Genomic DNA, 11193 nt, shown 5'->3' with positions numbered 1-11193 from the left:
ACACCATTGGTCGTGCCGGGCACGATCAGAAGGTTGTCGTCGCCCAGTTGTGCATGCGACATGATGTCCTCGTCTACCACTTCCACCTTGCCACAAGGCCTTGCGAGCGTTTCTCTAGGTTTATCAAGAGCTCCGACTACAGTTTCGCTACGGTGGACACCATCAACGATCTGAAAGCTCTCAAGGTTTCAGACTTGAAATGCCCGAATCTTGTCAACATCCAGCACCACTACAAGGTCTGGGGCACCGACAAAAGCAAACTGAACTCCCTGGTTGACCTCACCTCGGCCATCATCGACCCCTACTACGCGAAGATGAAGCAAGAGACTAATAAGGACAAGAACGCCTGGCGCAGTGTGTGGCATAAGAGACTGGATGAACAACATGTCAAGTAGGTGGCCATGGACGCGTACACAAGCTACGAGATGTACAGGCGGACCGTTGACATGAGGAACTATCTTCTTCCTGACCCAGATGAGGGATCGAGCTACATAGCAGTGGCGGGAGCGTCACAAGAAGTAGATGACTAGACGATCATTCTGCTACTTTAGAATGCATGCAATTGTTTATTGAGGTGTGTGCGAATGATCTGTATAGTCACTTATGTAATTGGATGTTTATTTCAGTTATATATATACATGTTATTCTACTGTAGCCAAAGCAATTCACATGGCTTATTAGCAGCAATCATCTGTGTTATTATTGGTCTTCACACACATTTCAGATTACGGACCTGTTTGCCGCGTATCACACACATCTTGTTCAGTTGAACCGTTTCCATTGTGTTGCCCAATCACACACAGTTCATCCCAGTGAACCATATGCTGTATATCGCACACGCCTTCATCTAGCTTCCTGTTTCTTTTGTGCCTCCTCATCACAAATAGTTCATTGAGCTGAACCGTATGCCCTGCATCACACACGCAACTAAATTCTGAACCGTGTTTGATGCATCTATCATCGCAAACGTTTTGCACCTTTTTTGACGGGTTTTTACACCACTGTTTGCGATTATGGCATCGCACACAGTTTCTCGAAGGGTCTCTGATTCGACTATCGCGTTTGGACCATCCTGCAGTACTGTTCCATGCTAGGAAATAACCACCCACGGTAGACTTTCACTTATATGATGAGTACAAAGAGATCACGCTTTATGGCTTTTGTGTGTTCTGCAAATTACCTTATGAAGGTGGCATCGAGGAACCACGTCCTAGCGATGTGTGATAACCCACAAGTATAGGGGATCGCAACAGCTTTCGAGGGTAGAGTATTCAACCCAAATTTATTGATTCGACAAAAGGGGAGCCAAAGAATATTCTCAAGTATTAGCAGCTGAGTTGTCAATTCAACCACACCTGGAAACTTAGTATCTGCAGCAAAGTGTTTAGTAGCAAAGTAATATGATAGTAGTGGTAGCGGCAACAAAAGTAAAGATAGCAAAAGTAATGTTTTTGGTATTTTGTAGTGATTGTAACAGTAGCAACGGAAAAGTAAATAAGAACCAGTATATGGAAAACTCGTAGGCACCGGATCAGTGATGGATAATTATGCCGGATGCGGTTCATCGTGTAACAGTCATAACATAGGGTGACACAGAACTAGCTCCAATTCATCAATGTAATGTAGGCATGTATTCCGTATATAGTCATACGTGCTTATGGAAAAGAACTTGCATGACATCTTTTGTCATACCCTCCCGTGGCAATGGGGTCCTATTGGAAACTTAGGGATATTAAGGCCTCCTTTTAATAGAGAACCGGAACAAAGCATTAGCACATAGTGAATACATGAACTCCTCAAACTATGGTCATCACTGGGAGTGGTCCCGATTATTGTCACTTCGGGGTTGCCAGATCATAACACATAGTAGGTGACTATAGACTTGCAAGATAGGATCAAGAACTCACATATATTCATGAAAACATAATAGGTTCAGATCTGAAATCATGGCACTCGGGCCCTAGTGACAAGCATTAAGCATAGCAAATTCATAGCAACATCAATCTCAGAACATAATGGATACTAGGGATCAAACCCTAACAAAACTAACTCGATTACATGATAAATCTCATCCAACCCATCACCGTCCAACAAGCCTACGATGGAATTACTCACGCACGACGGTGAGCATCATGAAATTGGTGATGGAGGATGGTTGATGATGACTACGGCGATGAATCCCCCTCTCCGGAGCCCCAAATGGACTCCAGATCAGCCCTCCCGAGAGGTTTTAGGGCTTGGCGGCGGCTCCGTATCGTAAAACATGATGATTTCTTCTCTCTGATTTTTTTCTCTCCGAAAGCAAATATATAGAGTTGGAGTTGGCGTCGGAGGGTTTCCAGGGGGCCCATGAGGTAGGGGGGCGCCCTAGGGGGGGGCGCCCCCCACCCTCGGGAGAGGGGTGTGGGCCCCCTGGTCTTCATCTTTGGCGAGGATTTTTTATTGTTTTTTCTAAGATGTTCTGTGGAGTTTTAGGTCATTCCGAGAATATTTGTTTTCTGCACATAAAACAACACCATGGTAATTCTGCTGAAAACAGCGTCAGTCCGGGTTAGTTCCATTCAAATCATACAAGATAGAGTCCAAAACAAGGGCAAAAGTGTTTGGAAAAGTAGATACGACGGAGACGTATCAACTCCCCCAAGCTTAAACCCTTGCTTGTCCTCAAGCAATTCAGTTGACAAACTGAAAGAAAGAAAGAAAAACTTTTACAAACTCTCTTTGCTCTTGTTGTTGTAACTATGTCAAGCCATCATTCAAGTTTTCAGCATAGATCATAACTAACCACATTTGCAATAATTGTCATGTCTCACAATTACTCATATTAATAGCATAATCAACTAGCAAGTCATAATAATAAATCTCGGATGACAACACTTTCTCAAAACAATCATAATATGATATAACAAGATGGTATCTCACTAGCCCTTTCTGATACCGCAAAACATAAATGCAGAGCACCTTTAAAGATCAAGGACTGACTAGACATTGTAATTCATGGTAAAAGAGATCCAATCATAGTCATACCCAATATAAATTAACAGTGATGAATGCAAATGACAGCTGTGCTCTCCAGCTAGTGCTTTTTAATAAGAGGGTGATGACTCAACATAAAATTTAATGGATAGGCCCTTCGCAAAGGGAAGCAGGGATTTGTAGAGGTGCCAGAGCTCGGTTTTGAAATAGAGATAAATTGTATTTTGAGCTATATACTTTCATTGTCAACATAACAACTAAGAGATGGCGATATATTCCATGCTAAACACATTATAGGCGGTTCCCAAAAAGAATGGTAAAGTTTATACTCCCCCTCCACCAACAAGCATCAATCCATGGCTTGCTCGAAACAACAAGTGCCTCCAACATACATCAGGTCCCAGGGGGAGTTTTGTTTGCAATTAATTTTGATTTAGTTTGCATAAAGCATGGGACTGGGCATCCCGGTGACCAGCCATTTTCTCGTGAGTGAGGAGCGGAGTCCACTCCTCTTGATAATAACCTGCATAACACAGAAGATAAGGACAACCTTTGTTGATACATGAGCTATTCGAGCATACAAAACATAATGTTTATTTGAAGGTTTAGAGTTTGGCACATACAAATTTACTTGGAATGGCAGGTAGATACCACATATAGGAAGGTATAGTGGACTCATCTGGAATAACTTTGGGGTTTAAGGGTTTGGATGCACAAGCAATATTCCCGCTTAGTACAAGTGAAGGCTAGCAAAAGACTGGGAAGCGACCAACTAGAGAGCGACAACAGCCATGTACATGCATTAAAATTAATAAACATTGGATGCAAGCATGAGTAGGATATAATCCACCATGAACATAAATATCGTGAAGGCTATGTTGATTTTGTTTCAACTACATGCGTGAACATGTGCCAAGTCAAGTCACTTAAATCATTCAAAGGAGGATACCACGCCATCATACCACATCATAATCATCTCAATAGCATGTTGGCATACAAGGTAAATCATTATAACTCATAGCTAATCAAGCATGGCACAAGCAACTATGATCTCTAATTGTCATTTCAGACATGTTTATTCATAATAAGCTGAATCAAGAACGAGGGACTCATCATATTTACAAAAACAAAAGAGGTCGAGTTCATACCATCTTTTCTCATCTCAGTCAGTCCATCATATATCATCATAATTGCCTTTCACTTGCACGACCAAACGGTGTGAATAATAATAAGAGTGCACATGCATTGGACTAAGCTGGAATCTGCGAGCATTCAATAAACAGGAGAAGACAAGGCAATATGGGCTCTTTGGTTAATTCAACAATAATGCATATAAGAGCCACTTCAACAATTTAATTATGGTCTTCTCCTACTGACCCCCAAATAAAAGAAAAGAAATAAAACTATTTACACGGGAAAGCTCCCAACAAGCAAAAGAAGAACGGGAAATATTTTTGGGTTTTCTTTTTAATTACTACTACAGCAGAAAAATAAACTACTACTAATTTTTTCTGTTTTTCTTAAGGTTTAACAAACACACAAGAACAAAGCAGGAAAAGGAAAATAAACTAGCGTGGATATTACAATGAGAAAGTATGAGCACCGACATCTAGCAATGAGTGTGTGTGAACATAAATGTAATGTCGGTGAGAAATACGTACTCCCCCAAGCTTAGGCTTTTGGCCTAAGTTGGTCTATGGCCACGGCTGGCCTGGTGGATACCCATAATAATAGTTGTTGGGGTCGTACTGTGATGAGGAGGAATAGTTGGGATCATACTGTGATGAAGAAGAAGACTCTGACTGCCACTGGCTGACAGTCATCTTTGGATCCTAAGAATAAACAGCTTGTCACGGAGGCTCATCTTGTGGTTCCTATTCTGGCTCCTCGACTGGTGCAGGGTTCCGATAGGCGTGAATAGCCATCAGCGGAACAAGGTACGTGCCTACAGTCAAATCAAACAAAGAAGGAGCAGGCAAGGTAATAGTCTCAAGATGATGTTCATTAAAGAACAATTGATATTTAAGCTCCCCCGCCCTATTTTTAACAATAAAATCATGTGCCACCATACTTTTATGATCTAGATAAACACGGGGCAGCACCTTTTCTTCCTTCTCAGCATGCCTAATAGGTATGTTAAAATGTGCGGCTAGGCGTGTGGCATAGATGCCTCCAAAGATGGGGCCCTTAGTACGGTTCATATTTAACCGTCTAGCAATAATACCGCCCAAACTAAAAGTGTTATCATTGTATAAACCTTGGAGCAGAATAATTAAATCTGGTATACTAAGGTTTCCAGAATTTCCGCGTCCAATTAAACAACGACTGGCAAATAATGCAAAGTAATACAAAACAGGAAAATGTATGCTAGTGATTCGTGCATCGGGAACCTTCCTGGTTTCTCCTACAGCGATATTATCAATAAACCCAGCCACATTATCATGATGTGGTTCTTCTGTCTTGCCCTCAAAAGGGACTAAACAAATCCAACAGAAATCATAAAGTGACATCTCCTTATGCTCATCATATAAATGAAACTCCACCGTAGGTGGTGAGTTCCTAGAATGAAAATGAAAGTTTTGCACAAAAGTATTTGTGAGCAAGAGATACTGATCGCATAGGTCGTGGAGGAAAGCGGTGAGGCCTGCATTGTGATCCAATTCATGAAAATCTTCATAGATACTGGCTGCTCTCAAGAAATCTTCAGAAGGCCATTCACACGCCCGAATCTCCGTGGTGCGTGGCAAATTATACTTAGGCTTCGGTGCCTTTTCCTTTGAGCTTTGGCTTGATGAGCCCCTCAAAAATCTCCTCATTATTTTTCTGAAATAATCTGAAATTTTTAGTAACTTCAAAATAAAAGTAAACCAAACTCAATAAAACTGATAGTAACTACTCCTACAAGTGCCTAGAGCCTATATCAAGCATTAGAACTACTTGAAACCATATAAATTTGACATGCAAGCTCAAGAACATGGTCACCTGTGCAGCACAAATTTGCAAAGAATAAAGCACTAGAACAAACACTAATTGGACCAATGGAGGAGTCACATACCAAGGAACAATCTCCCCAAGCAGTTTTGCGAGAGGTGCTTTGAGCAAGGAGATCGAAAATCATAGCAAAAGTGGCTGGAACTCGTGCTTGAGTTGGTTTTTCAGGTTTGTGTGAGACAGAGGAAGAAGATGAGTGCTGGGATAAGTGGAGGAGGGCCACCGTGGGCCCATGAGGCAGGGGGGCGCGCCCTATAGGGGGGCGTCCACCACCCTCATGGCCAGGTGGCAGCTCCTCCCGCGGTAATTTTTGTAACAGTAAATCCTCAAATATTCCCGAAAAAACATATTAAATTGGCATGGCATTCTGAGGACTTTTATTTTCGGGATATTTTTATATTGCACGGATAAGTCAGGAAACAAACAGAAAAAAAACTATTTTTACTTTATTTAATATAAATAACAGAAAGTATAAAGAGGGTACAAAAGGTTGTGCTTCTAGTTTCATCCATCTCATGCTCATCAAAAAGGAATCCACTAACAAGGTTGATCAAGTCTTGTTAACAAACTCATTCCGATAATCATGAAACCAGAGAAATTTCGAATAACACTAAGTTACCTCAGCGGGGATATGCACATCCCCTATAATAAGAATATCATATTCTTTTTGATAGTAGGAAGAGGAAATTCAAAAACTCCAAATATAATCGATGGAATTTTTCCAATAGAGTTGATACTATGAACTTGAGGTTGTTTCCTCGGAAAGTGTACCGTATGCTCATTACCATTAACATGAAAAGTGACATTGCCTTTGTTGCAATCAATAACAGCCCCTACAGTATTAAGAAAAGGTCTTCCAAGAATAATAGCCATACTATCGTCCTCAGGAATATCAAGTATAACGAAGTCCGTTAAAATAGTAATGTTTGCAACCACAACAGGCACATCCTCACAAATACCGACAGGTATAGCAGTTGATTTATCAGCCATTTGCAAGGATATTTCAGTAGGTGTCAGCTTATTCAAGTCAAGTCTACGATATAAAGAGAGAGGCATAACACTAACACCGGCTCCAAGATCACATAAAGCAGTTTTAATATAATTTCTTTTAATGGAGCAAGGTATAATAGGTATTCCGGGATCTCCAAGTTTCTTTGGTATTCCACCCTTAAAAGTATAATTAGCAAGCATGGTGGAAATCTTAGCTTCCAGTATCTTTCTTTTATTAGTAATGATATCTTTCATATATTTAGCATAAGGATTTGTTTTGAGCACATCAGTTAATCTCATACGCAAAAGATAGGCCTAATCATTTCAGCAAAGCGCTCAAAATCCTCATCATCCTTTTTCTTGGATGGTTTTGGAGGAAAAGGCATGGATTTCTGAACCCAAGGTTCCCTTTCTTTACCATGTTTCCTAGCAACAAAGTCTCTTTTATCATAACATTGATTCTTTGATTGTGGGTTATCAAGATCAACAGCAGGTTCAATTTCTACATCATTGTCATTACTAGGTTGAGCATCATCATGAACATCATCATTAACATTTTTACTAGGTTCATGTTCATTACCAGATTGTGTTTCAGCATCAGACGTAGATATATCATTTGGATTATCAGGTGGTTCAGCAATAGGCTCACTAGAAGTTTGCACAGTTCTATCATTTTTCTTCTTCTTCTTTTTAGAAGAACTAGGAACATCAATATTATTTCTTTGAGAATCTTGCTCGATTCTCTTAGGGCGGCCTTCAGGATACAAAGGTTCCCGAGTCATTCTACCAGTTCTAGTAGCCACTCTAATAGCATAATCATTTTTCTTACTATTCATTTCATAAAGCACTTCTTTTTGAGCTTTAAGTACTTGTTCTACTTGAGTGGTAACCATAGAAGCATGTTTGCTAACAAGTTTAAGTTCACCTTTAATATTAGCCATATAATCACCCAAGCGTCTAATCATATAAGCATTTTCTTTTAATTGTCTACCAAAATAAGCACTGAAGTCGTCTTGCTTAAACATAAAGTTATCAAACTCATCCAAGCACTGACTAGCAATTTTAGTAGGAGGGACTTCAGTTTTATCATATCTATATAGAGAATTTACCTTTACTACCTGTGTCGGGATATCGGGATCAGGAGGTTCTTTAGTGAATAAATAATTGAGACCATGTAAATGATTTTGATTATATGTTTCTTCAACAGGCGGTATATTAAGACCATGTATTTCTTCAATAGGAGGTAAATTCTTAATGTCTTCAGCTTTAATACCTTTCTCTTTCGTAGATTTCTTTGCCTCTTGCATATCTTCGGGACTGAGAAATAGAATACCTCTCTTCTTCGGAGTTGGTTTAGGAATAGGCTCAGGAGTTGGCTCTGGAGCTGGCTCAGAAGATGCCCAATTATTTTCATTTTTCAACATATTATTCAATATAATTTCAGCTTCATCCGGTGTTCTTTCCCTGAAAAGAGAACCAGCACAACTATCCAGGTAATCTCTGGAAGCATCGGTTAGTCCATTATAAAAGATATCAAGTATTTCAGGTTTCTTAAGAGGATGATCAGGCAAAGCATTAAGTAACTTGAGAAGCCTCCCCCAAGCTTGTGGGAGACTCTCTTCTTTAATTTGCACAAAGTTGTATATTTTCGTCAAAGCAGCTTGTTTCTTATGAGCAGGGAAATATTTAGCAGAGAAGTAATAAATCATATCCTGGGGACTACGCACACAACCAGGATCAAGAGAATTAAACCATATCTTAGCATCACCCTTTAATGAGAACGGAAATAATTTGAGTAAATAGAGGTAACGTGATCTCTCATCATTAGTGAACAGGGCAGCTATATCATTTAACTTAGTAAGATGTGCCACAATACGATGATGAAGTAGCAAAGTAATTATATCAGGATCAACAGAGAATTCATAATCTTTATCAGGAACACATATAGGTGAAGTAGCAAAAGCAGGGTTAGGTTTCATTCTATCTCTAAGTGATTCTTTGTTCCATTTAATTAATAACCTCTTAAGCTCATATCTATCTTTGCAAGCAAAAATAGCGGCAGAAGATTCCGTATCAAAAAGGTAACCTTCAGGAATAACAGACAGGAAGATTCAATAATTTCTTTTTCTCTAGCCCTAGCAATTTGTTCATCAAGAAATTTGCTAAGGGGCACAGTAGTACCAGACATAGAAGCAGTTTCATCATAAGTATCATGCATAGCAGAAGTGGCATCATCAATAACATGCGACATATCGGAACGAATAGCAGAAGCAAGTGTAGGTGTCGCAAACATACTCATAACAGAAGGTGAATCAAGTGCAGAGCTAGATGAAAGTTCCTTACCTCCCCTTGTAGTTGAGGGATAGATCTTGGTTTTTGGATCTCTCAAGTTCTTCATAGTGTCCAGCAGATATAAATGCCAAGTGACTCAAAGAATAGAGCTATGCTCCCCGGCAACGGCGCCAGAAAAAGGTCTTGATAACCCACAAGTATAGGGGATCGCAACAGCTTTCGAGGGTAGAGTATTCAACCCAAATTTATTGATTCGACACAAGGGGAGTCAAAGAATATTCTCAAGTATTAGCGGCTGAGTTGTCAATTCAACCACACCTGGAAACTTAGTATCTGCAGCAAAGTGTTTAGTAGCAAAGTAATATGATAGTAGTGGTAGCGGCAACAAAAGTAAAGACAGCAAAAGTAATGTTTTTGGTATTTTGTAGTGATTGTAACAGTAGCAACAGAAAAGTAAATAAGCGAGAACCAGTATATGGAAAACTCGTAGGCACCGGATCAGTGATGGATAATTATGCCGGATGCGGTTCATCAAGTAACAGTCATAACATAGGGTGACACAGAACTAGCTCCAATTCATCAATGTAATGTAGGCATGTATTCCGTATATAGTCATACGTGCTTATGGAAAAGAACTTGCATGACATCTTTTGTCCTACCCTCCCGTGGCAGCGGGGTCCTATTGGAAACTTAGGGATATTAAGGCCTCCTTTTAATAGAGAACCAGAACAAAGCATTAGCACATCGTGAATACATGAACTCCTCGAACTATGGTCATCACCGGGAGTGGTCCCGATTATTGTCACTTCGGGGTTGCCGGATCATAATACATAGTAGGTGACTATAGACTTGCAAGATAGGATCAAGAACTCACATATATTCATGAAAACATAATAGCTTCAGATCTGAAATCATGGCACTCAGGCCCTAGTGACAAGCATTAAGCATAGCAAAGTCATAGCAACATCAATCTCAGAACATAATGGATACTAGGGATCAAACCCTAACAAAACTAACTCGATTACATGATAAATCTCATCCAACTCATCACCGTCCAGCAAGCCTACGATGGAATTACTCACACACGGCGGTGAGCATCATGAAATTGGTGATGGAGGATGGTTGATGATGACGACGGCGACGAATCCCCCTCTCCGGAGCCCCGAACGGGCTCCAGATCAGCCCTCCTGAGAGGTTTTAGGGCTTGGCAGCGGCTCCGTATCGTAAAACGTGATGATTTCTTCTCTCTGATTTTTTCTCTCCAAAAGCAAATATATAGAGTTGGAGTTGGCGTCGGAGTGTTTCCAGGGGGCCCACGAGGTAGGGGAGCGCGCCCTAGGGGGGCGCCCCCACCCTCGTGAGAAGGGTGTGGGCCCCCTGGTCTTCATCTTTGGCGAGGATTTTTTATTGTTTTTTCTAAGATGTTCCGTGGAGTTTCAGGTCATTCCGAGAATATTTGTTTTCTGCACATAAAACAACGCCATGGTAATTTTGCTGAAAACAACGTCAGTCTGGGTTAGTTCCATTCAAATCATACAAGATAGAGTCTAAAACAAGGGCAAAAGTGTTTGGAAAAGTAGATACAACGAAGACGTATCAATGTGGAAGGCCTTATTCATGAAATCACCGTAGGGGAAGGTAGAGGAGTGTCGAGAGCGAGAGTGTCTAGTATTCATCATCCTGCTATACACTATTACTCATTATTTGCTGGAAGATGTTTAATTGACCGTGGAGAGAGTGGCAGCCTTAGTGCCCCTGACCTCGCTATTTTGCGCCATGCTTTACATAGAGATAGAACTTACAGTTTGGGCGCTATGGTTGCTAGACGGTTGAGTATGAACCGTACAAAGGGTCCTATCTTCGAAGACATCTTCGCCTCCCGCCTTGCTAAACACTTTGAGATACCCATTAGGCATTATGAAAAAGAAGAGAAATTGCTACCCA

This window comes from Triticum urartu, chromosome 1A, assembly GCF_056163025.1.
Source record: "Triticum urartu cultivar PI428250 chromosome 1A, HENAU_Tu73, whole genome shotgun sequence".
Lineage (NCBI taxonomy): Eukaryota > Viridiplantae > Streptophyta > Magnoliopsida > Poales > Poaceae > Triticum > Triticum urartu.
Note: the sequence above shows the minus strand (reverse complement) of the source record.